The sequence below is a fragment of the Balaenoptera ricei genome, chromosome 15, assembly GCF_028023285.1.
Source record: "Balaenoptera ricei isolate mBalRic1 chromosome 15, mBalRic1.hap2, whole genome shotgun sequence".
Taxonomy (NCBI): Eukaryota; Metazoa; Chordata; class Mammalia; order Artiodactyla; family Balaenopteridae; genus Balaenoptera; species Balaenoptera ricei.
In genome coordinates this window covers 15,223,205-15,239,553 of record NC_082653.1, presented here as the reverse complement: position 1 = coordinate 15,239,553, position 16,349 = coordinate 15,223,205, and the positions used below count along the sequence as shown (strand labels likewise).

The window sequence follows — 16,349 nt, the reverse complement described above, 5'->3', positions numbered from 1 at the left end:
ACGTGCCATGCACTGCTCTAGGTGCTGGGACGCTCCGTGAGGAACAAATCAGACAAATATTCCACCTGTGGAATCACAGTCTGTGTTTCCACAAGACCAACAGGCAGAGTCAAGTTTGAGAAGCGCTGTTACTGGGCATTTGGCCCCAGCAGGCAGAAGCAGGAAGCCTGGTTATGTGGGGAGATTTCCAGGAACAGCACTGACCCCAGCTCCTCCTCTTCCTCACTCCCCTCCTCATCCCCTGTTCCCACCACTCAGCCGGGATATGGAAAACTGTGTCAGCCCCCAGCTTTCCTCAGAAGCCCTCCTGCGAGGCCATGAACATGAACCAGCTCTGCCTCTCCATCGCCCTGCTCGTCCTCCTGGGCACCCTGGTGGCCGGCACCCCAGCGAGGGAAACCAGCAAACAGGCCCAGGGTAAGTCCCGACTCACCTCTCCTCTACAGGCTGGGGCAGGGGGGAGGGAATGAGGCGAGTCCATGGGAGGGGCTGGGGAGCAGGGGTGGGGTGGGTGCTGACAGCCCTCTCTGGATTTCTCCTGGGAAGTTGGACAGTTGTAACTCCAGGGACATTTCATGACTCTCAAAAGGAATCAAAAAAAAAAAAAAAAAAAAAAAAAAGGAATCATTATGTTTCAGATTTTAAAAAAAGGAACCCACCGAACCGTACCTGACCAGGGACCCCATCTCTGCGACCCTCTGTTCCTGGTCACCGCCTTGTCCCTGAGCCTCACTTTAATGTAAAGAAAAGATTCACATTTGATCCTTGTCCTAGTTCACGGCCCAGGCCTCCTGAAACTCTTGGAATTTACTGATTTCGTAGGTCATGAGATGAGTCAAGGATGGGACCCTAGATAGCTTCTGGATGGGACTGGACGCCAGAAGATCTCACCTGGTGATTAGAGGGTTAGAACCTTCACCCCCAGCCCCTCTGGGGAGAGGAGAGGGTACTGAGGTAGAGTTCAGTCACCAATGGCCAATGATTCAATCAAATTGCCTACCTCAAACCCTCAACCCATAAACACTGGGTTCAGAGGGCTTCAGGGAGGTGAACACATCAAGGGATTGTGGGGGCACACATACGGTCACCTTATCTTTGATAAAGGAGGCAAGCATATACAGTGGAGAAAAGACAGCCTCTTCAATAAGTGGTGCTGGGAAAATTGGACAGGTACATGTAAAAGTATGAAATTAGAACACTCCCTGACACCATGCACAAAAATAAACTCAAAATGGATTAAAGACCTAAGTGTAAGACCAGACACTATCAAACTCTTAGAGGAAAACATAGGCCGAACACTCTATGACATACATCACAGCAAGATTCTTTTTGATCCAGCTCCCAGAGAAATGGAAATAAGAACACAAATAAACAAATGGGACCTAATGAAACTTAAAAGCTTTTGCACAGCAAAGGAAACCATAAACAAGACCAAAAGACAACCATCAGAATGGGAGAAAATATTTGCAAATGAAGCAACTGACAAAGGATTAATCTCCAAGATTTACAAGCAGCTCATGCAGCTCAATAACAAAAAAACGAACAACCCAATCCAAAAATGGGCAGAAGACCTAAATAGACATTTCCCCAAAGAAGATATACAGATGGCCTACAGACACATGAAAGAATGCTCAACATCATTAATCATTAGAGAAATGCAAATCAAAACTACAATGAGATATCATCTCACACCAGTCAGAATGGCCATCATCAAAAAATCTAGAAACAATAAATGCTGGAGAGGGTGTGGAGGAAAGGGAACACTCTTGCACTGTTGGTGGGAATGTAAATTGATACAGCCACTATGGAGAACAGTATGGAGGTTCCTCAAAAAACTACAAATAGAACTACCATACGACCCAGCAATCCCACTACTGGGCATATACCCTGAGAAAACCATAGGTCAAAAAGTGTCATGTACCACAATGTTCATTGCAGCTCTATTTACAATAGCCAGGACATGGAAGCAACCTAAATGTCCATCGACAGACGAATGGATAAAGAAGATGTGGCACATATATACAATGGAATATTACTCAGCCATAAAAAGAAATGAAATGGAGGTATTTGTAATGAGGTGGATGAAGTTAGAGTCTGTCATACAGAGTGAAGTAAGTCAGAAAGAGAAAAACAAATACAGTATGCTAACACATATATACGGAATCTAAGGAAAAAAAAAAAAAAAAGGCCATGAAGAACCTAGTGGCAAGACGGGAATAAAGACACAGACCTACTAGAGAATGGACTTGAGGATATGGGGAGGGGGTGGGGTGAGATGTGACAGGGTAAGAGAGTGTCATGGACATATATACACTACCAAATGTAAAATAGATAGCTAATGGGAAGCAGCCGCATAGCACAGGAAGATCAGCTCGGTGCTTTGTGACCACCTAGAGGGGTGGGATGGGGAGGGTGGGAGGGAGGGAGATGCAAGAGGGAAGAGAAATGGGAACATATTGTATATGTATAACTGATTCACTTTGTTATAAAGCAGAAGCTAACACACCATTGTAAGGCAATTATACTTCAATAAAGATGTTTAAAAAAAAAAAAAAGGGATTGTGGGGGGGGGTGTTCTGAGAGGGCATGGAGGCTTGGCACCCCCAGGTCCCCCTTTGCCTTACGCATCTCTTCCATAGGGCTGTCCCAGAGCTTTATCCTTTACAATAACTGGGGACAGTAAGTAAAGGGCTTTCCTGAGTTCTGTGAGTTGTTCTAATGATTACTGAATATGGGAGGTGGGGTCACGGAACCTCTGAATTTACAGCCAGTTGGTCACACGTATGGGTGACCCTGGGGTTGACGTTAGAAGTGGGGCAGTCTTGGGAGACCGTGTCCTCAAATAGTGGGACCTTAGTGTCAGAAGTGAATTGACTTGTGGGATGCTTGAGTGCTTTGGAGAATTAGCTGGCGTTGGTAAAGACTGGACTTATTTCGTTCCTAGAAAAAACCCACACCCACTCTTCCCTGTGATTTGGTGGCTGTGGTGAGTCATGGGGACAGGGGGGTAATGAACGTGTGACACTGCATCCAGAAACTCTTACCAGTTATCTGCATTTTAAGGACTTTGGCACAATCGGGTACTTTATCACAGTGGTCCCTAACCTTTTTTGACACCAGGGACCGGTTTCGTGGAAGACAATTTTTCCATGGAAGGAGGGGGCTGGGGGATGGTTGAGGCAGTACTGCGAGCGATGGGGAGAGGCAGGTGAAGCTTCCCTCGCTCGCCCTCCGCTCACCCCCTGCTGTGCGGCCCAGTTCCTAACAGGCCAAGAACCGGTACCGGTCCGCGTCCCAGGGGTTGGGGACCCCTGCTTTATCACATGATTGCGACATGGTAGTCCTGACCCTACCACACACATGCTGTGTGACCTGGGGCAAGTCATCTGCAGTTTCTCCACCTGACCAGGGGAACCATGTTACATTAACTGGTTCTCTGTAAGGATTACCAATCTCAGGTATAAAGAGTTTAATCACATTTCTGGGACAATGATGTCCATTTTCCACCAAGACGTCTTAATCTGAAAAAAATATGTCTACCTACTTCCTTTGGACGAGAAAAAATATTTAGGTGTCAAATAATGATGATTTCTCTATGATTAAAATTAATCAGAGGGACTTCCCTGGCAGTCCAGCGGTTAAGAATCTGCACTTCCTCTGTAGGGGGCATGGGTTTGATCCCTGGTCAGGGAACTACGATCCCACAAGCTGCGCGGTAAGGCCAAAAAAAAAAAAAAATTAATCAGAAGGACGTGGGACCACTGAGCTGAGCTTCTGCTCTGCCCGAGGCAGCTGCAGGGAGGGTGAGAAACACGACACTTCTGTGAGTTGCTCATGGGGCCAAGGCTGTTCTTTTTTCCAGGCTGGTCCAATATTAGTAAAAACTCAAGGTCCTTTCTCTTGTCCTCCTGTTTAACTATTATTTTATGATCCTACCAAGATATAAAATCTAGAGCTAGATTGATAATTATATAGATGTTCCCCATCATTAAAAGGCATTTCACTAAGAGAAATTTTATAATACCGACTCTAAACAATGACTGTGCAATTCCCATGAGCATGAAATGAGACATTCAATCTCTTGACAAATATTTCTCAAGGCCCTACAAAACATTGTTCTTGGTGTGGGAAAATAGCTGTAGACAAAATAGAGCAAAATAACTTGCTTTCTAGGAGGGAAACAGAAAATAGATAAAGGGGTAAATACTATGCCATGGCATAGGTCATGACAAGTGTTTTGAAGAAAGAGAGTGATGGGGATAAAAGAGGCTGTGCTCCTTCTGTAGACTGGTCAGCGAAACCCTCTGTGATAAGGAGGCGTTGAGAAGAGGCTGCAAAAAAAAAAAAAAAAAAAAGTTCCTGGTGTGTTTGAGCAGCAGCAAGGACCAGGGTGGCTGGAGCTGAGTGGGTAGGGAGGAGGGGAGTGGAAGGGGATGAGGCCAGAGTGGCCATGGGGCAGGTCGTGAGGAGCCTTGTAGGACTTTATAAGAATCAGTATTTGACTCGGAGAGCTGGAGAGTCACTGAGGGATTGGTCACGGGAGCAATGGGATAGGACTCAAAGGTTGTTAACAGGGTCCCTGCGGCTGCAGTGAAGAGAGTGGCCTCTAGGGGGGCGAGGGCAGAGACAGAGGCCCAGTGAGCAGTCTGCTGCAGTGGTCCAGGTGAGCCACGATGGAGCGTTGTTGAACCTCTGTTTTTCCCTGGGTCTATGTCAGTTCTTTTGAATAACATGAATGACTTGCTCCGTAGAGGTTTTGACAAAACATAATGGAAAAGAATAAGAAAAAGAGTATATATGTATAACTGAGTCACTTTGCTGTCCAGAAGAAATTAATACAACACTGTAAATCAACTCTACTTCAATAAATTTTTTTTTTAAAGATACTCTTAAAGAAGATGAAAAAACAAGCCACAGACTGGAGAAAAAAGAAGCATAAAGGTTTTTATGGCTGCTTCATCTTCCAATCATGAATATTAAATCATTAGCCATGGTGATTGACTCAAAATCCATGCCCTGTCCCCCCCGAATTTTCACATTTCACACCCCGACACCCCACCATTCTCTACTGCAAACCAACTGGTGGGTTCAGTTGTTGACCTTGTAGACTGAGCTGTGATGACCAGCCTCACAGCTGACCCAGAGCCCCTCCATCCCTGAAGCCCTGCGACCTGAATTCTGCCTGGAGCCTCCCTACCGGGGTCCCTGCAGGGCCATGATAACGAGGTAGTTCTTCAGTGCCTGTTCCGGGCTCTGCGAGCCCTTTGTATTTGGCGGCTACAATCGGAAGAAGAACAACTTCGAGAAGGAGGAGGACTGCACGAGAACCTGCGTTGCTATTATCTCCTTCTCTGGTAACACAGGGGGCAGGACAGGGTGGGAGGGGAAGGGCTGAGGGAAGAGGTGGAGCTCAGGGGGCCACACACCTCACGCCACCGTGTCTTTCCTCCTCGCTGCCACCCAGGAGAAGTGGCTGCAGTGTCCTGTGAAACCACACACTGAGCACATCCTCCACGGGCCAGCTTGGCAGAAGGTCACCCCTAGAAGCCCCGTCATGAGAATCTGAGCCTCCTCACATGCTCCCCTTTTTCAGATGGGAACACTGAGTCAGCCGCCCCACAGAGCAGGTCTGCAGAGCTCCTGAGCACCCCACCCAGGCTTGGAAAACTCACTTCCTTCTTGTTAATCATCCTGGTCCTGGGAGGATTGTGGTTGCTCATTTCTGGGATGGTCTAGGACCTGTCAGGACACACAGTGTTCAGGCCTTGGATTTCAATGATGTTAATCAGCAAACTCCTTCTTTTTGCAGAGAACATATGAACTGTGCTCCCCTGAGATTCTGAAGTCCGAGGAGGAGCCACGCAGGGCTGGGCTGCGGCTGCTTCTGAAACAGTTTGATCTCCTCTGAGTCCTTCTCTACCCCACCCTCCTCAGCAGAACCCTGCCTCTTTCCTTCCCCCATGGGTCTACTTGCTTTAGTTCTGTCTCATCCAGTCGGCTCTAAGCACCAGGAGAACAAGTCTTCCCTTTATCCCTAGCACTTAGCACAGCTCCTGGTACGAAGGAGACCGTCCATAATTACTTGAGGAAGGAAGGAATGAATGCAGATGCACATTCCTCACAACCTGAGTAACTATAGAGCCTACGGTTTGAAGCCAGGATTGTTGTCTTAACCCACATCCTCACTGCATCCTCACCTTCATCCCCCACCCCACCATCACTGCTCTCCTTGTGGGTGGCCAAGGTGGAATTTCTGGCATCCAATTCCCTCAATTTTTTTTTTTTTTTTTTAATCCATGCTGTGAGGCTTGTTGGATCTTAGTTCCCTGACCAGGGATTTAACCAGGGCCCTTGGCAGTGAAAGCACGGAGTCCTAACCACTAGACGGCCAGGGAATTCCCTGATGTTGCAATTTTCCTGTCTGTGGCCTCAAACAGTCTGGCTTATATTTCAATAAATTCATATTGAAATTAAACTAACTGGAGTGGATTCTGTGGTTTGCCCCTAAGAACCTTCACCTCTAGGGTCCACGGAGATGCTGGTCCTTCTCACTATTCTGCAGAGCAGTGGGCACCTCCCCTTTTCCTGTCCTCAGACTGGACCCTGCCAGGTATAGGAAGCACACCCATTACAGCACCATCTACCTCTGAATGGCCACCCCCAGTGACACCAAAACCCGGGTGAGAGACACCTCAACATGAAAACTTTCTTTCTTTATGTCTTGGACCAGGTCAAATTGGGGGCAGGTTGCTCTCCTGGACTCTCTGAAGGAGAAAGGAAGGAGCGTGAGGCTCAATTGTCCACTTTCCTGAGGAACCTCCTTCCCTGAGGTCACGTGTGGGGAGGGGCTTCTTACTTCAGTTAAAGTAGGGCAACTACCCTTTAGTAAGCGCTGGCCATGCGCCAGGCTCTGTGGTTGCATTTTGCCTGCATGATTTCATTTAATCATCCTAAGAATCCTGGGAGGGAGGAAATGGGAGCACGGAGATGTCACTTAGCTAGAGGATTAGTTTCCTGGGGCTACTGTGGGAACCAAGGTAGAGGCCCTGGCTGTCACCTGAAGAGGTCAAGGCCAGCTTCCCTGAAGAGGTTAAGGCCAGCCTCCCTAAAGAGGTGATGTCTGAGCTCAGTTTGGAAGGGTGAGTTGGATTCTACCAGGTACCGTGAGGGTGAAATGAGCTTTGAGGCAAGACAAAGGGGTGGAGATGAGAACAAAGATTCTACTTTCATCCATTTCCCAGGTTGTAGTCTGTATCAATTTCCACGTAGCCTTTGAGCATCATGAGGAGACCCCAACTTGTTCCTCGAAGTCCACCCAACCCTGAATACAGGTGGACCTGGGAGTCCTCTCTGTACAGAGTAAGGGAGAGGAGTTACCTGGCAGGGTAGGCGGAACCACCGTATTTACATGGGAGCCCTGGCCCCAAAGCTTGAGATTCCTGCTTTCTTCTGCTAATCCCAGCTCCTGAGGGGAGTGAGGTGGTCGCCTTTATCATCTCTCAGGAACAGACCCATCAGACCTGAGTGACATAGGTGAGTGGATGTTTGGACAGAGGAGAGATTTTGTGTTGGAAAATAAATTGGAGAAGGCTACTGAATAAGTGCTAAAATTTCACAGGAGACAGTTAGTCACCCAGCCTCAGTTTTTATACACCACCCCCCCATGGGGACCTCATTTTCTCTTGGGCATCAGGGGCCAGCTCACAGAATTCATCAATAGTACACTCTTCCCATTTAACCATAAGAGTTAAATGGAAAGGCCCCTAGGCCCTGGCTTTCCACATTGGTGCTCAGTCAGCTCCCAAGAAACCTTCTGACCAGCTCTACTGTCTTTGTCCTAAGAGAGCATGCAGACATTGGGAGATGGCAATCAAAAAGTAACCCCCACACACAAAGTGTCTTTCAATTCCTTGTGCAAAATTTTGTTAAGTCCCCTCCACAAGCTTTCAGATTCTCAGGACTCAATTTGAGGGAATCCATCTTTTTCACTCCCTACAATTTATACAGACGCTAATAGGATGGTAGCTACCTTCATGAGGTGTTTGCTCACTGAGTTGAAGGAGAGAGGTTGGTGTAAGTATAGGAGGGTGGTCCGTAGGGTCAGAGCACCCAAGTCACCTTCCCAACTTCCCTCCTCCGGTTGGGCAAGAGCTGTGGCAATTGGATATGTGGAAATATGAACAAGCAAAAGAGGATGGTTGAGAGGCAGGGCAGGATGTAGATGGTGGGCAGGGGTCCAAGACTAATGTAGGTATTTCCCAGGATGCACCGTATTTCAGTTTCATACTAGACCTTCCCAGCTGCAAGGCATTGTGGTAAATGACTTGTTCAGAATCTAGTGAGTCCTCAAAGGGAGGTGCCAGCTCTCTCAAGTGGAGCCACTTTGACAGTGTTTCATGGTCCTGCCTCTGGGAAGATGTGGAATGGGGGATCTTTGGAGAACAGAGTCTGACTGTCTTATTACATACAAGGAAATTAAGGCACAGGGACCTCAAAAATCATAGCAGTTAAATAAGTGAGGACATAGGTGGTGCTCGTTCTGTTACTCACTACCTCGTCCTCTTGGGCAAATTTCTCAGTGTCTCTGAGTTTTACTTTCTTTCATTATAAAATAAGGATAATGCTTGTACCTGTCAATGTTTACAGCCACAGAGCACTAGAAACACTCCTGTTCCTAGTTGAATGAGTTGGGCTTATTACTCACCACAGCAAGAAACAACAGTCACCCTTGGGAACCACATGGTGTCTCATTAAGAGAATGTTAGAAAGGACTTACAGGATGTGGGCTTGTGTTAGGTGATTTTAGGGAGGGTTTCAGCAAGCTGGCTTTGCTCTGGTTGGATGCTGTCAGGAAGTGGGGAAGTTCTATGACTATCTTAACTGTAAGAAAGGACAACTAGATAAAGTTTAGAGCTATGTTTGGTGAAGAAGCAGCAGTCATTCATATTAGGCAGGATGGGGGATGCTTGGTCATTTTGGTGGCCTGTATAATATAGCTCATTTTGTCTGTGTTCAAACATGATTACAGGGTGTCCACTTTTTGTCTTAATCCATCATGGACACAGAATGACTTTGTCTGCTGTTAATGTCCTGCAAAATATTTATGTTCAGCAAGGGAACATAAGGCCGACTGTGGTGCCAGGTCAGCTCTTGGAAGCCAGAGGTTGCTTTCTCTTTCTTTATCAACCTCATAGCATTATGGTGAGAATTAAAAGGATATGAGGGACTTCCCTGGCGGCCCAGTGGTTAGGACTCCACGCTTCCACTGCAGGGGACACAGGTTCGATCCCTGGTTGGGGAACTAAGATGCCGCAAGCTGAGCGGTGCACCCAAAAAATAAATTAAAATTGTAAATAAATAAATAAAAATAAATAAAAGGATATGATATTCATAAAATGCTTTGCACAAGTGCCTGGCAGAGTAACCCCTCAATGAATGACAGTTCTGAAAACAGTACTAGTAATACTATTAATGATAAGTTATTTAATTATTATTAATAATTATTAATTTATAACAGTTTAATGGGAAAGAACTTGATACTAATTAGAAGACATTGGCTTCAGCCGCTCTGGATGATGCTGTGTGATCTTGGAAAAGTCCCTTCATCTCTCTGAGCCAAAGGTTCTTTCTTCGCAAAATAAGAAAGAAAAATTCTTCTCCCTTAAGAAATTCACAGCTTGTTTCTTTGTGAGGACTACATTGATTATGGCGCTGAAGTGCTTTGAACACACCACAGACCAAAGCACTTGCCTAAAAGCACGTAGGATTTTAGTTTCCTTGCCTGCTGACTGCTTTTTAAATGTGCCGTCCACTGCATTAAAGCAAGGAGTATATAGCATTGTGTTTGTAGTGTCACCTTTCATAAACCCCCCTCAGGAAGTCCCTCAGTGCCCAAGGAGTATCACAGTCGGCTTCCTAAAAAGGTCCCTTTCTTCTTCCAAGGTAACCTAAAGCCCTCTTGCTGCAGAGGTAGATCTCAGCCAGGTCCAGTCCCTTGCCCACCCCACGCCCTTTATTTGACCCTCTGGTCTCTCAAAACTGAAGGCGGGAAGCGGGGGCTTCTGCTGCTTCTCTTTGGGATCAAGTAACCTGTTCCTCAGACATTAGGAACAATTCTTTAAGGAAGGCGCTGCCTGCCCCCTGGTGGCAGCATGAGGAAATGCGACCTTCGCTGGAAGTTGCACATACCACCTCTACTGTGATGTGGCAAAATTGAACTCCTAGGTTTTGGTTTTTAAAAGTGTGCCTGTGGGGAATTCCCTGGCGGTCCAGTGGTTAGGATTCTGCACTTCCAATGCAGGGGGCGTGGGTTCAATCCCTGGTCGAGGAACTAAGATTCCTGCAAGCTGCAGCGTAACCAACAAATAAATAAAAAATAAGTGTGTGTGTCCCCGTGTCTGTGTGTGCCTTAGTTAATATAAACAATTAATATCTTTACGAAGCATCTGTAATACACAGGACAGACCCAATCTCTGCTCTCATGAGTTCAGTTTACTAGAAATCGTGTGAGATATTTAACAAGTGATTAATGAGAAATGCAATGTCCCTTAGTGAGAAGAAAGCACTGGGGTGTGATGGGAGAGTTAGCAGGGGACTTGGCTAAGTGTGGAGGTGGTGGGAGTTGGGATGGGAGGAATCCTCCGGAGGACTTGGAGCAGAGGAATATCGAGATCTGATTTACTTTTTAAAAGGCCGCCGTCCAACAGGAAAAAGTGTAACACACCAAGAATGGAGGAGGTCAGTCGGAGATGGAGATCTGAGATTATTCACCTAATGGAAAATGGTATAAGAGGAGTGGATGATGTAATCAGGGAGTGTGCAGAATAACAATAATAGGGAGAATGCAGCTCTGCTCTTGCCTCCCCATGTGACCCTGGAGGTGGGTCCATTTACAAGGGAGGCTGGTGCCTGGTACTATGTAATAATGCAGATGAATAACAACCACGGTAAAAATCTGGTTTACAAGGATGCTCCTATCTAAGACGATTTGTGAAGCATTCCACATTAATTCTTGGGGTACTGGCTGTGCGTGCACTTTGCCCCTGCCTGTCCTGTGTTGTGCTGCCTGGACTTGGGATGCCAATTCAGACTCCGTTTTCTCCTCTATAAAGTGGGCATGATGAAATCTACCCTGCCCACCTCTCATGACGATATGGAGGATGAGATTAGATAAACCCTGGGAAGGGATGTTGAAGAGAGAAAGAGGGAGGTTCTTTCTTTCCTTCATTTCTCTTTTTTTCTTTCTTTCAACTACTTTACATCATGGATTATATGTTTCTTTTAACTCTGTGTTTTGGCATATGCTGTTTATTTACTCATTATCAGATTTCATTGGAATCATTTGTCAGTTTCCTAGAATTTCATGTTTGATTCTTACTTTGTTTACCCTTAAAGTGCTAAATATTTATTATTGATCTCCATCCTAAGAGCACATAGATAGCCTTATACTGACAGATTTCTCACGTATATATTTAATGGCTATTTTTAGGAGAGAATTTGTTGCCACACACAACACCGAGCTTTCTTTCTTAGGAAGGAAGAAAGAGGAAAGGCCATTGGGTAGATACCTGGGAGAGTCTGCTACAGTTTCTCTCCCTGTGGAGACCAGGCAGAGAAACCATAACGCCTGACTTTCCCAGGCAAAGACAAAATATTTTCAGGCACCCTGAACTGCTGGGAGTGCAGGCACAAAGTGTCTTTGGTCCAGAACCTGAGCTGCCAGAGCATGAAGGTAGATGACATCCTCGGAGCCACTGGGATGAAGCAGGGCCAGGTAGACAGAGCTCAGAGTATCTACAGGGCATTTTGACAACAGCTGTTGATCACGAGTTAGCACCGTCTTGATGCTTTGAAAAAAATTGTCCCCTAATCCGTGTGGAATTTATGAGGGTAGAAGTAATTTTTTAAATTTATTTATATTTTTATTTATGGCTGCGTTGGGTCTTCATTGCTGCGCGCCGGGTTTCTCTAGTTGCAGCCAGTGGGGGTACTCTTCGTTGCAGTGCATGGGCTTCTCATTGCAGTGGCTTCTCTTGTTGCGGAGCACAGGCTCTAGGCACGCGAGCTTCAGTAGTTGTGGCTCACAGGCTCTAGAGCGCAGGCTCAGTAGTTGTGGCGCACGGACTTAGTTGCTCCACAGCATGTGGGATCTTCCCGGACCACGGCTCGAACCCGTGTTCCCTGCATTGGCAGGCGGATTCTTAACCACTGCGCCACCAGAGAGGGTAGAAGCATTATTTCATGTTATTGATGAAGAAACTAAAGCTTAGAAGGGTAAAATAACTTTGCCAAGGTCACTGAGCTAGGAAATGATAGAGCTGGGATTAACTTCTTTTCCAAGGTCACATAACCAATAATGGCAGGAGTTGGGATTTGAACTCAAGACTCTCTGACTTTAAAGACTGACCTCTAAAAGTGGTTTGAGAGCAATGCCATCACAGACTCTGTAGATTCACAAGAGGGGACTCAAGTTGCATCACATATGGATGCTCTCCTTTTCATAGTTTTTTGCACTGAGAGGATGTAGAAAATTTTTTTCTGTGAAGACTTTGCATTTATGCCATAGGACCTTACCTGTGAGTTAGAGGAGGATGAGGGCTGGGAAAAGGTCACTGGATTTGGAAATGAGGAATCTGATGGTGACCCTGGTAAAGGCATCAAATCTCCCTGGTTGTGAGCAACAGAAACTGAGTCTGGCTACTGGAAGCAGAGAAGGAATTGGTTAGAACGGTGTGGGGATGCAATGGGCATCCATTCACTCTTCCTGATTGTACCCTTAAGTGAGATCCTGTTGGAGTCTTTTGCTTGTAACCAATAGCGCTGATTTAGTTTACCTCTCAGAACTGAAGGTAGTGCTAAAAAGAACCCAGCTTGGAAAGAATGGTAAACAAGACAGAACCAAGGTCTTCTCAGGACACCTCTGAAGGAGCTCCATGCATTTTCAGGTTTCGTCACTCACTGCTCAAGATTAAAATTCCAAGGAGAGCATCTGATTGGCCACCCCTGGTCTGGGAGTAAGTCAGGAACTCTGATTGATGAGCCCCTCAACCCCTCTTGTTCTGGGTGGAGGAAGAGTCATCCCCCAAATCAAAAATCAGGCTACTATTATCAGTAAAAGGGCAAATGGATGCTAGGTGACAAAACAGCAGGATAGCCCTTACACTCAGAGAGAGAGAGGTTTCCATGGAGAGAAGGGAGTTTGAATGGGTCCAAATTCCAAGTGAACAAAGCCCTATTGTATGTAAAAAGACACTGTGTTTGTTCCTGAGACTTTCTCAAATCTTCAATGTTCCGTTGATTACGGTCACCTTAGAGTGGGCATGTCTGCAGCTGACTCATATCACCTCCCATTACAAAACTTTCCTTCTTTCCTTTCTATTTCCTCTCCTCCTTTTCTTCATGATAAACATGATTTTACACTTAGGAAATCATGTTCAAAATTTTTGATGCATCATCTATGTTAATCTCAGATAGATGTGTGTGTGTATAACATTTAAATAACTGGGACCACATGACTTGCTTTGGCCAGGTCTTCACTCTGCTTTTCTGCCTTGTTTCCTCCAGTGAGTCACTCTGCCTAGCTGAACTTCAGTTTCTTCATCTGTAAAAATGGGAAAAATAATACCTAATGCATAAGATTGTTAAATAATAACAATTACCTTTTATTGAACACTTACTGTGAGCCCACGCCAGAGGTCACAATTTTAAACACCTTCCAAGTCAGATGAGCAATGAGGATGGAAGTACTTGGAGCGGGAGTGGGGGCAGGAGAGACAATAGGTTATGGTGGGGATTATGGAAACTGGAGAGATCGCTCCTCTTTATAACAAGAGAGCAGCTCTACTTAGCGTAGTTCATGGTTTTCAAAGTGTGGTCCCTTGAGCGGCACCATTAGCATCCCTGGAAACCTGTAAACGCAGATTCTCACGTTTCGCCCCAGTCCTACTGAATAAAAGCTCTGGGGGTGGGATTCTCGAAATCTGTGTTTTAGCAAGCCCTCTAAGTGATTTGATGCTGGCTGAGACTTGAGACCCACTTCTCTAGTTGAACTTTGCCATGGGAGTTTGCATGACTGTGTTACCAAATTGTTTACTTTTTCCAACAGACGCTAGAAATTTACTTTTATGTGAAATCCCCCAATCTTAAATCTTGGCAAGTATTTCAAAATTTTTAAATGTACTATGTGGGCTAACATTACAATATTTTAGCCTGATTTCCAACCTCTGGTTTATGCTCTTCCCTTTAATCCTTAAAATAAGCTTACAAAACTGTTATCAGGGTACCACTTTTAAGGAAGAAGATGTAGGTCTGAAAAGCGAGGTGTTGCTCCAGGTCACATACATAGACAGGAAGCAGCCAACCCCTGATCCGGATCTGAATGTATTTGGTTTTAAAGGCTCTGTCTTCTTTATTTTTTATGCAGAAGCAAAAATATATGAATGTACCTAGCACAGAGCCTAGCATCACACAAAGCTAACAGGCTTTTGCTTGCCTCCGGCCACTGACCTAATAAACTTTCTTCTCCAACCTTCAGCCCTACCCTATCCTTCTGACTCAGACTAATCCACATTCCTGTGAGATACAGTCAGTCTGCAGGGGGGCCCAAGAGGGATGGGGAGGGTTAAGGCCAAGCAGTTTCCTGGCTTGGGGAGCTGGCTAGGTGCCAGAAAAAGGCTGTGGAGAGCAGTGCCTGAGGCTGAAGGTCCAGTAGGCAGCTGGGTCCACAGGCTAAGACCATTTGCTCATCAAAGTGTCTTCTGCTGCCCTAGACTGAGTTCCAGGAGCCGCCCTGGGCTGCACCCCTACCTGGCTCCTGCGACATGGCTGTTGACTGTTCCCTGTGCCCAGAGTAAACAGCCCTGGCCCCTCCCAACCAGGACCTGTCTCCAGCCCCCAGGCTGAACATGGGAATTGGGGAGGCATTCTCAGCCTCTTTCCCCTGGGACCCATCTGTGGGGACAGTGGCTGGATGTACGTCTGTCACCAAGTCCGACTCACCTGTCATCCCAATGGTCACTGCCCCCGACCCCTTGTACCCTCCATCAGCAAAGACCTCCTGGGGCTTAAGGACCTCAGATTTTGGATCAAGAAGGATGTTTGAAGGTTCTTCTTGCTGGGTAACTGTGTTTTGGCCTTTACCAGCTTGCATTTTAAAGCTTGGTGTATACTTATCAGTCTCCTTATTAACAGGAGACACCAGTTTTCAAGTACTCACAGCCATTGAGCTACGACCCGTTATGCGCCAGAGCTGGGGTTCCTGTGTCAGTCAGTGTGTATCTAGCCCTGAAGGAGGGCACAGCTGTTCCATTCAGGAACACGCCATTTGTGTTCTCATGGGATTTTTATATTATCATCATCTTTGGAGATGACAACATGGCAGCTCAGAACAGGGAAGTGATTCATTCAAGGTCCCTCAGCTGGCAGATGGTGGAGGTGGGTGGGAGTCAAACCCAGATCCCGTCACCCAAAGCCAGTGCCGAAGGCTCCTTTAATGACTTGCTCTATACCAACTGTGTGCCCTAGATGTGTCACGAAGAACGTACATTTATGATGGAATGGAAAGAATAAGGGCTTGGAGGGATGGAGACTTGGGATCCAACCTTGTCTCTACAGCTTCTCATGGGACCTTGGGTGGGAGGGTACCCCCTCTGCACATCCAGTCCATCTGTCAGGCACAGCTGATGACAACAATATCCGTCTGTTCACAGGTGTCTGGGAAGATCCATGACTCCGTGAGACATTGAACACAGAGCTGCACACAGTGAGCCCTGAGAGAGTGTCGGTGTGGAAAAGAGAGGGAGGGAGAAACACACATGAAATGGCTCTAGATGTTAGTAGGTGTTTCACCTTCTTTGGCCTCAGTTTCTTGTGTCCAGTCGGTTCATTCATGAATAATTTTTCCTGCAGCTCCTACTATGTGCTCTGTATCCCTACACAGCAGCTCCACCATGACTCTCTAAAGAGCACTCTGACCTGCTGACCCCGAATCCAACCACTTCATCCGCAGGCTCCTTCCTCCCTGTGGGTCCTGCCCTTTCCCCCTCCTTTACCGGCAGCAGGCATTACCGGGAATGGGAACCCCGGAGTCCTGGATCTAGCCTTCGGCCTCCTGCTGCCCTGCCCACGGGCCCCAGGAGGGAGGTGGGGAAGGAGGAGTGGACAAGGGTCCAGCTGCAGCTGGTCGAGCTGCACCGGCCTGGAAGCAGCTTAGGTTCCTGGTTCCCACTGGGGCCAGGGTGACACCTGATCCTGGGGCATTGTGAAATAACAGGAGGTGGCAGCCGGCCCCAGGTGCCTGTTGAGTCCTCTACCCAAGCCGGCTGGGCCCCGCCAACACCTCACGCCTCCAG

The 16,349-nt window shown here is 46.7% G+C and overlaps 1 pseudogene; it reads left to right on the top strand.

Moving 5' to 3' along the window:
* The first annotated feature begins 317 nt into the window (after nucleotides 1-317).
* LOC132349471 (pancreatic trypsin inhibitor-like) lies at nucleotides 318-16,239 on the top strand (annotated as a pseudogene).
* Nucleotides 16,240-16,349: the final 110 nt, after the last annotated feature.